The following is a 15,368-nucleotide window of genomic DNA, read 5'->3' as shown; positions in this document are numbered from 1 at the left end:
TTCTCCAGGCAAGAATACTGGAGTGGGTTACCATTTCCTACACCAGGGGATCTTCCCAATGCCAGGATCGAATCTGCATCTCTTGCACTGCAGGTGGATTCTCTACCACTGAGCCACCAGAGAAGGATTACAAATCCAACAGAGATAGGGAATAACTCAGATGTTAAAAGGCCAAGTTGCCAGGCTTCTCATTGAACAAGGAAGGGCCCAAGCACCACTTGGCTCATCTCTTCCCAAATTTCCATGCATATCCCAAGATAATATCCACCAAAAAAAAAAAAAAAGCATGAAATTGTATACCTTCGTTTTATCAGTTTTTTTTTTTAATGTGGACCATCTTTTTAAAGTCTTTATCGAATTTGTTACAATATGGCTTCTGTTTTTTTGTTTTGTTTTTTTGGCCCCAATGCATGTGGGATCTTAACTCCTTGACCAGGGTTCGAACCCTCAACTCCTGCATTGGAAGGTGAAGTCTTAACCACTGGACCAGTAGGGAAGTCCCTGCATCTGCATTTTAAACTAAGAATGACAGAACATGATATGCCAAGATTCTAGGGCAGACTTTCACTCTCTACTATTAGGGCTCAGCTAAGAAAATGAATAATTGGTCACCCTACACTCAAACCAGTACACATGGTTGGGAGAAGCAAAAATGCGGATTTCCACTGCTTCATTCATTTTAAATATCCATCCCTCCCACCCACCAGAAACTGAAACTTCAAGTACAAAGTACAGAGGGCATCACAGAAAGCAAACAAACTTTAAGGGTGAAAAAAAGAACATTAAAGACAAGAGAAGAGAGAAAAGACCTCAAAAGAAATGCGTGCTAAGGAAATTTTGTCCTTTGTGTACCCGGCCTGGAACAAAAAGAGATACTTTCTAAACAACAAGAAGGCGGTGGGCAAAAGAAAGTAATACACATCTCACCTCTCACCTCAGTCTAAAAGAAAGGTACTAAATAAATACTGCATCAGTCAGGACTCTTTCTGTTGGCAATGACAGAAACCTGAATCATAGTTAAGCCAGAGGGAAGTTTACTGGCTCAGATGTCTCCAGTCTAGGAAGCGCAGAGGTAAAGCTGGTTCCTGGGGGCCTGATTCCACATCTAAGCATCTCTCCCTCCCTCCCATCCTTCCCTCCTCCTCTCATTCTATCTTTCCTCCCTCCCTCTCTTCCTGTCTCCTTCTCCTCCCGCCCCAGCCCTCTTCTCTCTGCCCCTTTCTTCATCTTTCCTCACTCCACCTCAGCTTTGTCCTAAGTGCAGTCAGAAAACTCCACATACAGTGAAAACAAGCTTCCAGCAGCCCTGGGCTCATCCCAAGGGTTTTAACAGGAGAGAGAAGATATCTTCCTGGCCAGCTCCATTTTCATCTTGAAGGACACTGAGAGGCTTGGCTTGGTGTACAGGCACATCTCGGTGACAGGGGAGACAGTAACATGACCAGCATGGCTTGGATCACATGTCTCTGTCACCATGGTGGGACTGAGAGAGAAGGAGTCCCCAAGGAGAGGGAAACGCTTTAGAAGCAAGAGTGAAAAAAATCACGCAGTGTTTAGTGCAAATGTCTGCAAAGCATCAGAACTTGTGCTAGCCTCCTCTCCAGGTATAGATTTTTTTTCATAACTTTATTGTCACATCATTGAAATATTAAATATCACATATTAAAACACACAATTAGATCAATTTTGACATATGTATAACCCTTGAAATCATCACACAATCAAGACAATGAACATTTCTATCAACCAAGATTTGTCATACAAAAGGGCTGCTTCGTCACTTTTGCATTCCAAATCCTACACAAAAATATCTCTTGCAGCCCACCCAGACTGGAAATATTCAGGGAAGGGAGTTCTGGGAAACAATTCAACCTGGACAAGTTGACACATTATAAAACCACACCTTGTCCACTTGCCATACACATGTCTTTAAGCCACACTTAATTTCCAAACAGAAATGATAGCAAAGTCATATTTCTACTGAACATGCGGCATACAACAAAAGCAGGGTAATCCTTTACCCAAAAATGAATGCAAAAATCCTCCTTTGTCTGATGTCAATCTCTCTTCTTAACCACCTGTCTGCTTCCAGATGACTTCCACTCCTTATTTGCTATGTAAGTAATGTAAATACTGAGCTATAAAGTAAACTACTATTATGTTAGGATATTGGGAAAGGAGAAGAAAAAATTATTGGTTAATACAAATAATTGTATTCAATTAAGGAAAAATGCTCAACTATCACAATACTCAGTTCTCTAAATAGTACATGGTCATAGCTAGCAATTACAATAAGTTCTTCTACTGTGAGTGCTAAGTCGCTTCAGTTACCCCATGGACTGTAGCCCACCAGGCTCCTCTGTCCATGGGATTCTCCAGACAAGAATACTGGAGTGGGTTGCCATTTCCTTCTCCAGGGGATCTTCCTGACCCAGGGATCCAACCCACGTCTCTTAAGTCTCCTGCGTCGGCAGGTGGGTTCTTTACCACTAGCGCATTAATTATAACAAGTTCTACTATCAGCCAAAGTTCCCTTTGCGTCCAGGTTATACACCACTGGTGATGCCTGTGCCCCTCTGTGTGACGCAAACCTTCACTCCCAAATGGTCTGGTCACTAGAAATCTTGCCTGAATTGGGTTTCTGTAGTTTCCACTGACTTAACTCTGAGGACAGAAAAATACTAAGAAGTGCCCCAGGGAACTGTCTGCATTACAGACACGTTCCTCCTTACCTCCTCTGTGGAGTAGAACCCAATTATTCCTTTTGGTCATGATTAATCATTCCAGCCAGTGTAGTAACTGCCTTCTTTGCCTGTTGCTTCACTGGCTAGAGCATCACAAAGTGGCCAGGTGACAGACTTGATTTCTGGTTTAGTGGAATTACTTTTGTTTCCCCTGATGCCAGGATTTCTCCCTTTGGAATTTCCATTTCCATATAAAGAGTCTACATTTGAAGAAACAGGAAGTGCATATTTTTCTCATGGATCACCACAAGTCAGACATTTCTAATCTCTGATTCCTGAATGCCCGAATCCTGGGTATGGAAGGAACAACTGATTAGGAATTTATACTGCATCCTAGAGGAAAGTTCCCCAGCTCCCCAAAGTGCTGCTATAATATATAACTGATGCTGTGAGTTAAGTCTTCAAAAGGCCAGTTCACAAGGTGCTTCAGGATGGTGGGGACATAGTAAAACCAGTGAATTCTGTGAGCCAGGGCCCAGAAGAGCACTGCATTTGCTATGAAGTAAATTCCTTATCAGATGCAGTTGTTATGGAGTCCAATCTCGCTCTGCTCACTCTATGACAGGGCAATGAGTCAGAGAGGAGGTATTGAGGCAAGGAGTACCTCTTTAAGATGACAGCACACTGCTGCCAGAGTCCTTCGTAGATCAGAGCTGAGCAGGCAGGTGAGGAAACAAAGTAAAAAGGCCATTAATCTTGCAAACATCTCCTAGAATGCAAGCCTCAGGCAGGAACCGTGTTCTTTTCTTCCTTCCTGCCATCTACAGGTAGACAGGGTTCTAAACAAAGGCACTTTAGTTTAACAGTCTGGCAGAGGGGCAGGATTCTCTGAGGCAGGCCATTCTGTGTGATTAAAATGACAAAGGCAAAGGAAAGCAAGTCAAAGGAACAGCTCCAACTTGAAGTCAGAATTGGCTTTTCCCTGCAACACAATGTTATGTGAAACACCATGAGGGGAAAAGGCATTCTGTAGGTTCATGGATAGTGGTTTTGACAGAAGCACTGCAGGCAGAGAAGGTAAATCTGTATCCAGAGTTAAGTGCCTACTGAAGTGAGAACAAAGCCCTGCCCCTTCTGTGATGGACATACTTCAAGCAATCAAGCTGCCACCAGGTAGCTGGCTGACGACCATGGAGAATGGGCCACGGCTGGTCCTCAGGGTTAGTCTCTGCCACAGGTTGGATACTAACAATGGCTGTAGTCACGCCAGTATTGGTGAACAAAAGTCCTTGTTACTGAGCCCAGGCAGAATTTCCATCCCTACCACTAGGGCCATTTTCTTCACGAGCCCACTGGGTGATGAAAGTAGGGATTGGAGAATGAGCCTGACTGGTATCTACAGAATGGGTTGTCCTCTTCACCTGATTATTAAACTCCTCTCTAAGATCACCCTTTGTGAGCACTCACATATAGACGCACATTTATACGCCCATTCACAGGCCTATCCTCTCCTCCTTCCCCTTGCAGTTGGCATTTGCACCATCCTGAGAGCCAGAACCTCCCTAAATCTTGTACACCAGGCAACTCACTCACCTTGTCTTACCATCGTCCTGACCCAGGCTCACATCTCCAAATTTTTGAAAGACCAAGAAAACCCTATTTTACACCTTCTAGCATATAATTTTTTAGAAATTGAGGAAAAGGGGAAAGATGCCAGAAGACTGAATAGGAAGAACTATTGACCAATCCTGCCCACAAATTCTAGAAGTTACTGACTCACCATAACCTCTAGAGCATGCCAGGCTGGGTAGTTTGGAGATTTTATGCTGAAAATAATAGACAGTCATCAAAGAGGTTTAAATTTATTTTAAAAAGGCTGATGTCACTTGAGTAGCCGGACACGGCTCAGTGACTAAACAACAACCACCAAAAATTCACAGGAGCCTCCCTGATTGCAGTGTGGACTGTGGAACAAAGGGGAAAGGATTGGAAATGGAAAGACACATGCTCTTCCTGAATGAGCTTAGAAGAAGTGATGGTCACTGTGTCTCAATAAAGTTTATCAGAAGAGAAGTAGTGGTCAGTTCTCATGCTAGCCTAGTCTAGGTTTGGGGGTAGGGGTATTGTTGGAGTAGCTGAAAGAGAAGTTGTAAAGATGAGATAATAATCGCTGAGTCCTAGACAAATATGTAGATAACTAAGAGATGAGAAAAAAGGGAAGGCAAATTCTAGGTAAAGAGTGAGCTGACAATAGATATCTAGCCTAAGAATTATCAGAGTATATACAGCCCTGTTAATATGACCCAGGACAAGATAATCTCAAGGAAAATCGGCCCCTGGGGAAGAAGTAACTCTTTTCATTGAACCCTGGGATATTCTACTGCACGCAATGCCGCTCACCTATACAGCTGAGCACTAACTGTTCTATTTCATGTTGTGGGAGGAGGGCACAGCAACCCCCTCCGGTGTTCTCGCCTGGAGAATCCCATGAACAGAGGAGCCTGGTGGGCTGCGGTCCACGGGGTTGCAGAGTCAGACACGACTGAGGGACTGACACATATCGTGTTGTGGTCCCCAAGCAATTAACTCATTGAACTTCTCTGTGGCCCAGGTTTCTCTTATGCACAAAACTTTGGAGATTATTTAGAGGACTATGTAAAATTTAACCTCATGCCTTTGTGTATTATTAATTGCTCTTAAATGGCAGTTATATTTATTATAATTATTAATAATGGCAACATGAGGAAATATATAGTCATGTAAATCTGTGAATCCCTCCCCAAAATGGATCCACTAATTAACGGATGTTACCCTGAAATAGGATTTTGAATTGATTCTTTCTTTGGGTTATACTTGGTTTGGTCCTATTCGAACTATTAGCAATACCATCAATGAAAATATAATAGAAGTCAATTAAATTTACGAAATGATATCAAGCTGGGAGATAAAGCAGGTTTGATAGTAAACCAGAATTCAAAACAGAAGCAAAAATGGTGGCAGAGTAGACCATTAGATGCAGTTTTTAGAGATTTTATTTTTTAAAAATAAGTCTACATCAATTTTCTTTTTATTCTTCAAACATGCTGACTTGATTCCTATATTATGGCCTTTGCATTGGTTTTCTCCTTGCCAGAAATGTTACACTCACTTGGTTGGCTTCAGTGTGCCATTCAGATCCCTGCTCAAAATCAACTCTTTTCTTTTTCTGAACTTTTTATTTTGTATTGGAGTTTAGCCAATTAACAATGTCATGGTAGTTTCAAGTGAACAGCAAAGGGACTCAGCCATACATACACATGTATCCATTCTCCCCCAAACTCCCATCCCATCCAGGCTGCCACACAGCATTGAGCAGAGTGCCTTGTGCTATACAGTAAGTCCTTACTGGTTATGCATTTTAAATATAGCAGAGTGTACATGTCCATCCCAAACTCTGCACTATGCTGTGCGTAGTCACTCAGTCGTGTCCGACTCTTTGTGACATTATGGACTGTAGCCCGGGAGGCTCTTCTGTCCATGGAATTCTCCAGGCAAGAATACTGGAGTGGGTTACCATGCCCTCCTCCAAGAGATCTTCCTGACCCAGGGATCAAACCCACAGCTCTTACAGTGCAGGTGGATTCTTTACCACTGAGCCACTAGGGAAGCCCCTATATTGTCTTAGGTCTTAGCTCAATTGCCATTTCCCCTTTTAGACCTTCCTGAAGACATGACCAACAACTCCACACCTTCATAGCCACTAGATTTTTCTGCTCTTTGAAACAAACACACTCACCATCATCTGAAATTATCTTACATGTTTATTATCATATTATTTGAAGATTTTTGTTTCCCACAAGAATACAGTACAAAAACTTTGTCTCCTTGCTTCCTGTTGTATTATCAGAGACAGAAACTTTGCCCTCTATGTTGGTTGAACAAACAAATGAATTAATGAATAAATGAATGAGTGAACTCTTTTTATGAAGCACCCAGACTTTCAGCATTTTCCTTGACTGCCTTCCTCCTAATTCTGACTTACTATTGTAAAAACAATATCACGTAATTTATGTTTCTGGTTTGTTGAGTATATCACCACTAAGGTCTCATCTTGCTTGGTGAGTTCTGTAACTCTACTTATATACAATCAGACAACAATTACCTTCAGCACATAAATGTTTTAGATTCTTTCCTCTTTGGTTGGTCATATTGTTATAAATGATTGGAAGGATTTGTTGTTTGAAGAAGCACCAAAGACACTTCATACTTGTTGGCTTCCAAATAACCTTATACATACCTGAAATTTCTCTTGCATAAAATATTATTCTTATCATCTAAGAGTTTTGAAGCTTTCCTTATCACTGCAAGGAAAGAAATCCAAGTAAATTAAAAGGAACAGAAGCTGGAAATATGCAGGCATATTTGTGGCTGGAGTCATTCCACTCCTTGTACATTATGTGGTTTACCTCAGCGTGTGGAAAAATACAGTAAGTGCTTCATTGTATGGGGGGTAGTTGTATTGTGTAACTTAGACGGTTTATTCTTTCTTGGAAATATTTTATGATAAACACATAATATGCTGAAATCTTTTCTGAATAATTAATGTCTACTTGCTTAAAGAAACAATTGTTATCTTCAAAAAGTATGTTTCTGCTTGCTCTACCTTTACTAAAAGCCTTCACTAAAAACGTTCCAATCCCATAAATGTCAGGGGAAAATGCCTTTAGGTTTAGTGAAGTCATTTATGCATAGGAATATATGGAATAAGTAAGACTTGCCCATCGAGAAAGACAAAAGGAAGAAATCTGAGTTATAAATATATTAGACTTGCTTACAACAGGAAATTTTCAACTTTTCTATTCCAGATAACATTTCTCTGCTATTACTGGGTGGGGGTAAATTAATGTGTACAATGTATACAGAGTTTTCTGTTACATGTATCACATTCTTCAATATGAACTATTTAAAAATAAAATCAGGGCCTCTCCCGGCAATCTAGAGGTTAAGACTGCTCATTCCAGTGCAGGGGTGTGGGCTCAATTCCAGGTCGGGGCACTAACATTCCATAGGCTTTGCAGCCAAAAACAGAAGCAATATTATAACAAATTCAATAAAGATTTTTAAAATAGTCCACATCAAAACCAAAAAATCTTTAAAAAAATAAAATGATTAAAATCATGAAAATATTTGGTTTAGTTTCTGACACTCTTACTAGTGTCATCAGCTTCACTAACAAGAAAAAGAAACACTTCTTTTGTATTTAGTCTTGCGATCTACTTCTCTTCAAGATCTACTGCTTTATTTTTCTCTCCAATCTTAAGAATTTATGGGAACTTAAAAAATTCCTATGTCTGTAATATTCTGATTTAGGCATTCTAACTTAATTATAAAATTAAGAGGACTTCAGAAGCATAAACCGAAACTTCTTCTTATTCCAAATGCTCACAGTTGTTTTGTATGTACAATTTCAAAACATCTGTTTTATATAAAAATTTGTTGAATATTAAATCATATAATTATGATTCATAATACTGTATACTTCAACTAATCTTGTCTTTACTTGTACATTATAAAGTCTTATTTTATCATTTAGTCATGTCGATCAATAGAGGTCAAAGATACTCAACAATAATACTCTATATTAAAGTTAGAGATAAAGGAACAGTGCCTCTTATATGAGTATCTAGAATCTTCTGAAACACTGTTTAGAAGCAAGAAACTGTTGGTGTGTTATTTGTCATCCACTAATGATTGTTACTCTCTCACTTCCAAACTCCTTTAATAAATCTCTAATAAATCTATCATAGTCTCTTCAGAGAAGTTATCAGTTTTTTTCTAATTTATGCCTTATTTATATTATAATTGTAATTTCTCGATGAGAAAAACCCTACGCTCCTCTTCGTAATCATCCCATGATATAAAGTCCTATTAAAATTTTACTTCCTTGAAGAAACTTTTATAAACTTCCTCCATCTGATTTCTCTATAAAGCGTCTGTTTGAGTTTATTTGAAACTGATCTTGCATTATATTTACTTGACCTTGCTCATCTGCTGAGTTTTTTTCATGGGTGTATTACGCTGCTTAAAGTAGTTGAAAATTACTCATGGATGGAAATCACATCTTATAGTTTGCTATGACCCCTCACAGCCTGTCTATATCATATGCACAATGAATATTCTACAGTTTAGTGTGTGATTATTATAAAACTTTGTTACAACAGAACATAACTCTTGACAGGGTGCATATCCATAAGTTACGTAACTGCTTTATTCTAGTGGGACAGGGTAGAAGATGACAACCTGTACATACCCATCTAGCCCTCATGCAAAGGTTTATTAAAATGCCCTTTAAAATAAAATAAGTGTCTACATTTAAGTAGTTGTGCCCTTGTTTAAAAGATTCTCTCATTAAAAACAGCAAAGACCGAGACTTCTCCTGGTGGTCCAGCGGCTAAGACGCTACACTCCCACTGCAGGGGGCCAGGGTTCTATCCCTGGCCAGGGAACTAGATCCCACAGGCCGCAGCTAAAGAGTTCTCATGTCACAACCAGGATTGAAGATCCCATGTGCCATAACTAAGACCTCGTGCAGTCAGATAAATAAAATAAAATTTTTAAAAAGAACAGCAAAGATTTTCTTAGTGAAATTATTAATACACGTACACATAGAGACAGGCAGATAGTGATACATGCTAGTGTACACAGAAAACATAAGAAGCTTATGAACAATACGTGTGTGTGTGCTCAGTCACAGTCGTGTCCAGCTCTTTGAGATCCATGGATTGTAACTCCAGGCTCCTCTGTCCATGGGATTCTCCAGACAAGAAAACTGCAGTGTGTTGCCATTTCCTCCTCCAGGGGAAATCTGACTGACCCAGGGGGTCAAACCTGCATCTCCTGCAGCACTTGCATTCATAGAAGATTAACAAGAACATTTTACAATTCATATTCCTAAGTGTGATTTTGTGGATCTTTTTAAGGGTTAGATGCTTCTGGAATGTCCAGTCCTCATTCTCTCCTGGATTCTGGTGGGTGTTACCAGGTGGGAAAGATGCTCTGCTGCTCTTGGTAGCTACACTCAGAGCTAGGACTTCTCCAGCAGGACAGCACTTCCCATGCTCAGGACCGTGCAGGAAGGGCTGCGGTGTCCAGGCTTTCTGGGGACTGGGAGTTGATGAATATAAAGTGACATCATGATTATGCCACTATCAGAGCATCTATCTGTTTATCTCAGTGAGTGTCTGATGAAGTTCTGTCAGCTGCCTCTGCTTTTGCTAAGCAGTAGGAGAAATTTCACCTGGGGCAGGATGGGAGGACAGCTCCATCCCCTGTTCTCATGTAGCTTACAGTCTGGAGAGGTTAACTAAGGAGGAGCCACTCAACTACCATCAATTGAACAGGACAACTTATGAGCATGTAGTGAGATCTGAGTTCTGAGATATATGCAATCTAATCCAATGTAACTCAGGAAGACCTTCCAAGAACAGCACGCTTAAGATGTTGATTAGGAGTTTAGGAACCCAGCCAATCTAAAATTCATAAGCAATTATTCTGCTTTACGACTGTGAGAAAACTGTGCTGGTATTTAAAGTTTCTGGGCTTCCCTGGTGGCTCAGACTGTAAAGAATCCACCTGCAATGTGGGAGACCTGGGTTTGATCCCTGGGTCAGGAAAATCCCCTGAAGAAGGGCATGGCAACTCACTCCAGTATTCTTGCCTGGAGAATCCCCATGGACAGAGAAGCCTGACAGACTGAAGTCCATGGGGTTGCAAAGAGTCGGACATGACTGAGCAACTAAGCACCCACACATTTAAAGTTTTCTACCTACTACCTTGAATAGAACTCTCAACTAACTTCCCTGGTGTCTCAGACGGTAAAGAATCTGCCTCTAATGTGGGACACCCGGGTTCGATCTTTGGGTTGGGAAGATCCCCTGGAGAAGGAAATGGCAACCCACTCCAGTATTCTTGCCTGGAAAAGTCCATGGACAATGGAGCCTGGCGGGCTACAGTCCATGGGGTCACAAAGAGTCAGATACAACTGAACGACTAACACAATCAGTCAACATCTAAATAGGGAGAACAGGCTATCAGAGGAAGACAAGTGCAGACTGATAAAACACCGTCATCACACGTGGACATTTTTGTAGCTGATGCTACAAAAATCCATACTTCTACTGCCATTTCCTTCTCTGGGAGATCCTCCCAACCCAAGGATCAAACCCGGGTGTCCCGCATTAGAGGCAGACTATTTACTGTCTGAGACACCAGGGAAGTTAGTTGAGAGTTTTATTCAAGGCAGTAGCTAGAAACTTTAAATGTGTGGATGCTTAGTAGCTCAGTCATGTCCAACTTTTTGCAACCCCATAGACTGCAGTCTGCCAAGCTTCTCTGTCCATGGGGATTCTCCAGGCAAGAATATTGGAGTGCGTTGCCATGCCCTTCTCCAGGATCCATACTTCTATTCTATAAGAAGCACCACAATGGCAACCTATGTTAATTTGTTGTCCCCAAAGCTATCGATAGACTGTTAGTCTTTCTGTAGATGAGTCAGCTGAGTCAGAGCTTGTTTGATTGGGTGGAATGGTGAAATGGGGAAGAGAGACACTCCTTTGGTCATCCCATTTTGTTTTTTCCCAACCTCCCTGCCTCCATTCCTCTACCTCATCCCTGTCTTGTGACAGACTGGCTGGCGATTTGCAAGTGTTGATGTCCTCCAAAAATATCTACTTCGAAGTCTTGGCCACCGGTGGTGAAATGAGCAGAAAATTAAGGATATGTGGAATTTGTGAGTAAATAAAACAAGTTGGAATCACTGAGCTGCTGCTCAAAAGATTGAGTTTCACCAATTTTGGGAAAGGAAGAAGAGTCACAGAAAAGGTAACAAAGAACACACCTGACTGGTTGTGAAAGTAAACAGGGGAAGTTACTGTGTTGTATTGAGGGCAGGTAAGAAGTGGATGCTTAGGTGCATGAGTGAAAATATTGACAACGAGAGATTCTGTGACAGATGAGTGAGGGAAGGATGAGTGGGCGGAGAAGCTAAAAGGCATTCTGACATTTTGTTAAAACCTCCCGCAACATCCCGATCATTTGCAACTGATTTCTACAAATGTCAGAAATAGCATTGCTCATCCTGTAACACCAGGTAACTGAAAAATAGAACACCTCCATGAAATTCTGAGTATATCTTTACCAAACACTGAGAAGCCAGAACATCTGCTTTAAAGAGTTCAGGGGAAAAATACACGTTGAACCCTAAAGACTCTAGTGTTTTAAAGAGAAGAAATTGGTGATTAAGCATCGTTACCATCTGTGGTTCAGGGACCTCATGTTTCCTGACTTTTCCTTTTCTCCTTATTCTCTCTGGCTTATCTATTTTGCTCATTAGATGCTCTATGGTATAATGGTAGAAAGGAGGAGAAAAAATCCAAATTAGTTCATTTTTTCTGGCTACTAATGAACTGATTTAATATTTGATTAGGAAGAGGCTGGAATGAAATTAGAGACTCCAGTTATTTGTTTCACCTCTGATTTTTTTATTCTGGGGAAAATAAGAATTCATGAGCTCTATACAAAATAGATGGATGATGTTTCTATTATGGAAGTAGATAAATATTCTAAGCTCACAGTTGTCAGAAATACTTTAAAAACTCTCCTTAGAACATTATTTTACCCAGTCTATGAGAATGCACAGGGCATGTATATTAGTCTAATATTTCACGTACTGCACAAGTAAATTCTGATGGCTTAACCCTTTCAAAATAGTTTAAAATCTTGAAGTAACTGGGAGTTCTGAGCCAGATGAAAATAAGAGTTCATTTATTTCAAAGAAGTGGGCACAACATCTTAGTACTGAAGCCTAGATGTTTCATAGATGGAAAGGACCTGCACAGATTCAAACCCTCTCCATCACTAATTGGTTATAGATGATATTTGGCAATCTAGCCTTCCTCAGGAAATTTTTATATGTGTTCGGTGTGAATAACAGAATAGGAAAATCAATTCAATTCAGTTCAATTAAACTGACAGCATCTGCATGTCCTAAATAGTCTCAGCTCCTGGGGGCAATCCTTGTTATTCCTGGTAATGGATCAGTTCAACAGCTCCAAATCTCAGAGGCCAATGACACCTACTTCTCCTTCATCTGTACCCTTCACGGGAGAGTTTCCGGCTCCTGCTAAATCTAGATTGACTCACCTTCCCGTGTTTGTCCTTTCAGCTTCTCCAGCATTTTTGTGAGTGGTTCCCTGTATTCACATCCCTGTTTCCTGCCTGCCTGGATCCTGACTCATGCTTGGGGGATAATAATATCATTATTGACAGTGTAGGAAAAGACTGTTAGGGGCCCCAGAGACAACTGAGGGGAGTCAGGTACAGTAGTTGTTTGCTTGAAATGTCCAATCCATGGTAGTCTGGTATTTATGTACATACTATAGCATACAAGGGGGTTCCCTGGTAGCTCAGACAGTAAAGAATCTGCCTGCAATGCAGGAGAACTGGGCTCGAGCCCTGGGTTGAGAAGATCCCCTGGAGAAGGGGATGGCTACCCTTTCCAGCATGCTTGCCTAGAGAATTCCATGAACAGAGGAACCTGGAGGGCTACAGTCCATTGGGTCACAAAGAGTTGGACACAACTGAAGCGACTTAGCAGCAGCACAGAATACAAGATCATGTCCTAGCAATGTCAGATTGCTAGAAATGGGACTTCCCTGGTGATTTGTGGCTAAGACTCCAAGATCGCAATTCAGGGGCCCCGGGTTCCATCCCTGAGAGCTAGATCCCACATGCTGCAACGAAGAGGTCCCATGCCGCAAGCAAAAGACCTGGCACAGCCAAATAAACAACTATTGAAAAAACAAATTGCTAGATGTGTGTGACCACAGACTTCTATCTTCTAAACTCATCTTGTCTTAGAGCAGTAGCAACAATTCACAGATGCTGCCGGTCCAGAGACAAAGCAGTGTGAGTAGTACCAGTCCAGTAAAAGGCTAGAAAGAGAACTTCCCTAAGGATCAGAAAATGGGGTGGGAGTTAGAGATGAAAATTCTGCTGCTGCTGCTGCTCTAATTTGCTTCAGTCGTGTCTAACTCTGTGCGACCCCATAGACGGCAGCCCACCAGGCTCCGCCATCCGTGGGATTCTCCAGGCAAGAACACTGGAGTGGGTTGCCATTTCCTTCTCCAATGCATGAAAGTGAAAAGTGAAAGTGAAGTCGCTCAGTCGTGTCCTACTCTTAGCGACCCCATGGACTGCAGCCTACCAGGCTCCTCCGTCCATGGGATTTTCCAGGCAAGAGTACTGGAGTGGGGTGCCATTGCCTTCTCTGGAAAATTCTGAAGTTACAGGCAAATTGATGGTAGCTGGAGATATGGAACTGGGGAAACAACCCATAGGAAGAGTGATGAGCACAAGCAGGCTGAGGGCAGAACATCACAGGCACTAGATGTAGCCAAAGGTAAGCAGACAGTCTGAGAAAAATGAGGAGCGAGGGTGGGAGCAGAAGGGCCCGTGGAGACAGAAGTGTGGGCTGGGGGGCAGGCCACTTGGGTCCACTGAGGTGGGCGCCCTGCCCAGAATGCCTCAAACAGGCATTGAGTTCCATGTGCTCTGCTAATTAAGTCAGGCTGCAATGTCTGTGTATCCCTCAAATTCATACATTGAAATCATGCTCCCCGCCTTCAAAGTGACAATATTAGTAGGTGAGGCCTTGGAGGTGATCAGGTCATGAGAGTGGGGCTGTCAGGAGTGGGGTTAGTGCCCTCATAAAGGAGACCCCCAAAGAGCTCCTTGTCCCTTCCCCTGCGCCATCTGAGGACATAAGGAGAAGCTGGGCTCACATCAGGGGCTGCCTTTATCTTGGACTTCCTGGCCTCCAACACTGTGAGAAAATAAATTTCTGTGGTTTATAAGCAACTCAGTCTATGGCATTTGTGTTGTAGCAGCCCAAACAAAATAGGACACAGGCACATGAACATATGACATCATTTAGAAAACATCCCATCCAAATAGTTAACATAAAGTTGGAAGAGCTTACTTGAAAAATCTAATCACAGAGAACACTGCCTTCACTGATAAAACAAACATGAAGCGTCAGTACTAACAAGACTTTCTGGGGTGATGAGAGAAATGTTTTTTCTCTGTGCCTCCACCATGTGGCTAATGGCACTTGAAAAGTGGCTAGTGGCACTGAGAAACTGAAGCCTTCATTCAATCTAATTTTGAAATTTTAATAGCTCACATGGTTAAGGACTGTATTATTGGGCAGGTAATTCATATAACTCACAGGCAAGGTTGATTTAGAGTAAAAGATTCGTAGGTTTTGGCACCCTATGAACCAGCCTTTAAATTCCCTAATTACTAACTCCATGACCTTGGATACCTCACTCACCTTCTCTGGGCCTGAGTTTCTTCTTAATAAAATGGGATCACAATATTTATGTTTAGGGCCATTGTGATGAATGGAAATGAGGCATGTATACCGCCTAGCACAGATCTGTGAGTGCATGCTGAGTCATTTCAGTTGTGCCCAACTCTTTGCAACCCGGTGTATTGTAGCCCTCCAGGCTCCTCTGTCCATGGGATTCTCCAGACCAAAACACTGAGTGGGTTGCCCTGCCATCCTCCAGGGGACCTTCCTGACCCAGGGATTGAACCCGCGTCTCTTAAGTCTCCTGCTTTGGCAGGTGGGTTCTTTACCACTAG

General features: G+C 41.8%; 1 long non-coding RNA gene across 1 annotated transcript in view; it reads right to left on the bottom strand.

Annotated features, from left to right (window-relative positions):
- LOC138990760 (uncharacterized) overlaps positions 1-2,853 on the bottom strand; it is a 29,667-nt gene extending 26,814 nt beyond the window's left edge. Inside the window, exon 1 of the long non-coding RNA XR_011466861.1 lies at positions 2,733-2,853. This is a non-coding gene — a long non-coding RNA (uncharacterized lncRNA). The remainder of the gene's footprint in view (positions 1-2,732) is intronic.
- Positions 2,854-15,368: the final 12,515 nt, after the last annotated feature.

The sequence above is a fragment of the Bos mutus genome, chromosome 14 (genome assembly GCF_027580195.1).
Source record: "Bos mutus isolate GX-2022 chromosome 14, NWIPB_WYAK_1.1, whole genome shotgun sequence".
Lineage (NCBI taxonomy): Eukaryota > Metazoa > Chordata > Mammalia > Artiodactyla > Bovidae > Bos > Bos mutus.
The sequence above is the reverse complement of the archived record's forward strand: the minus strand, read 5'-3'. Positions and strand labels throughout refer to the sequence as shown.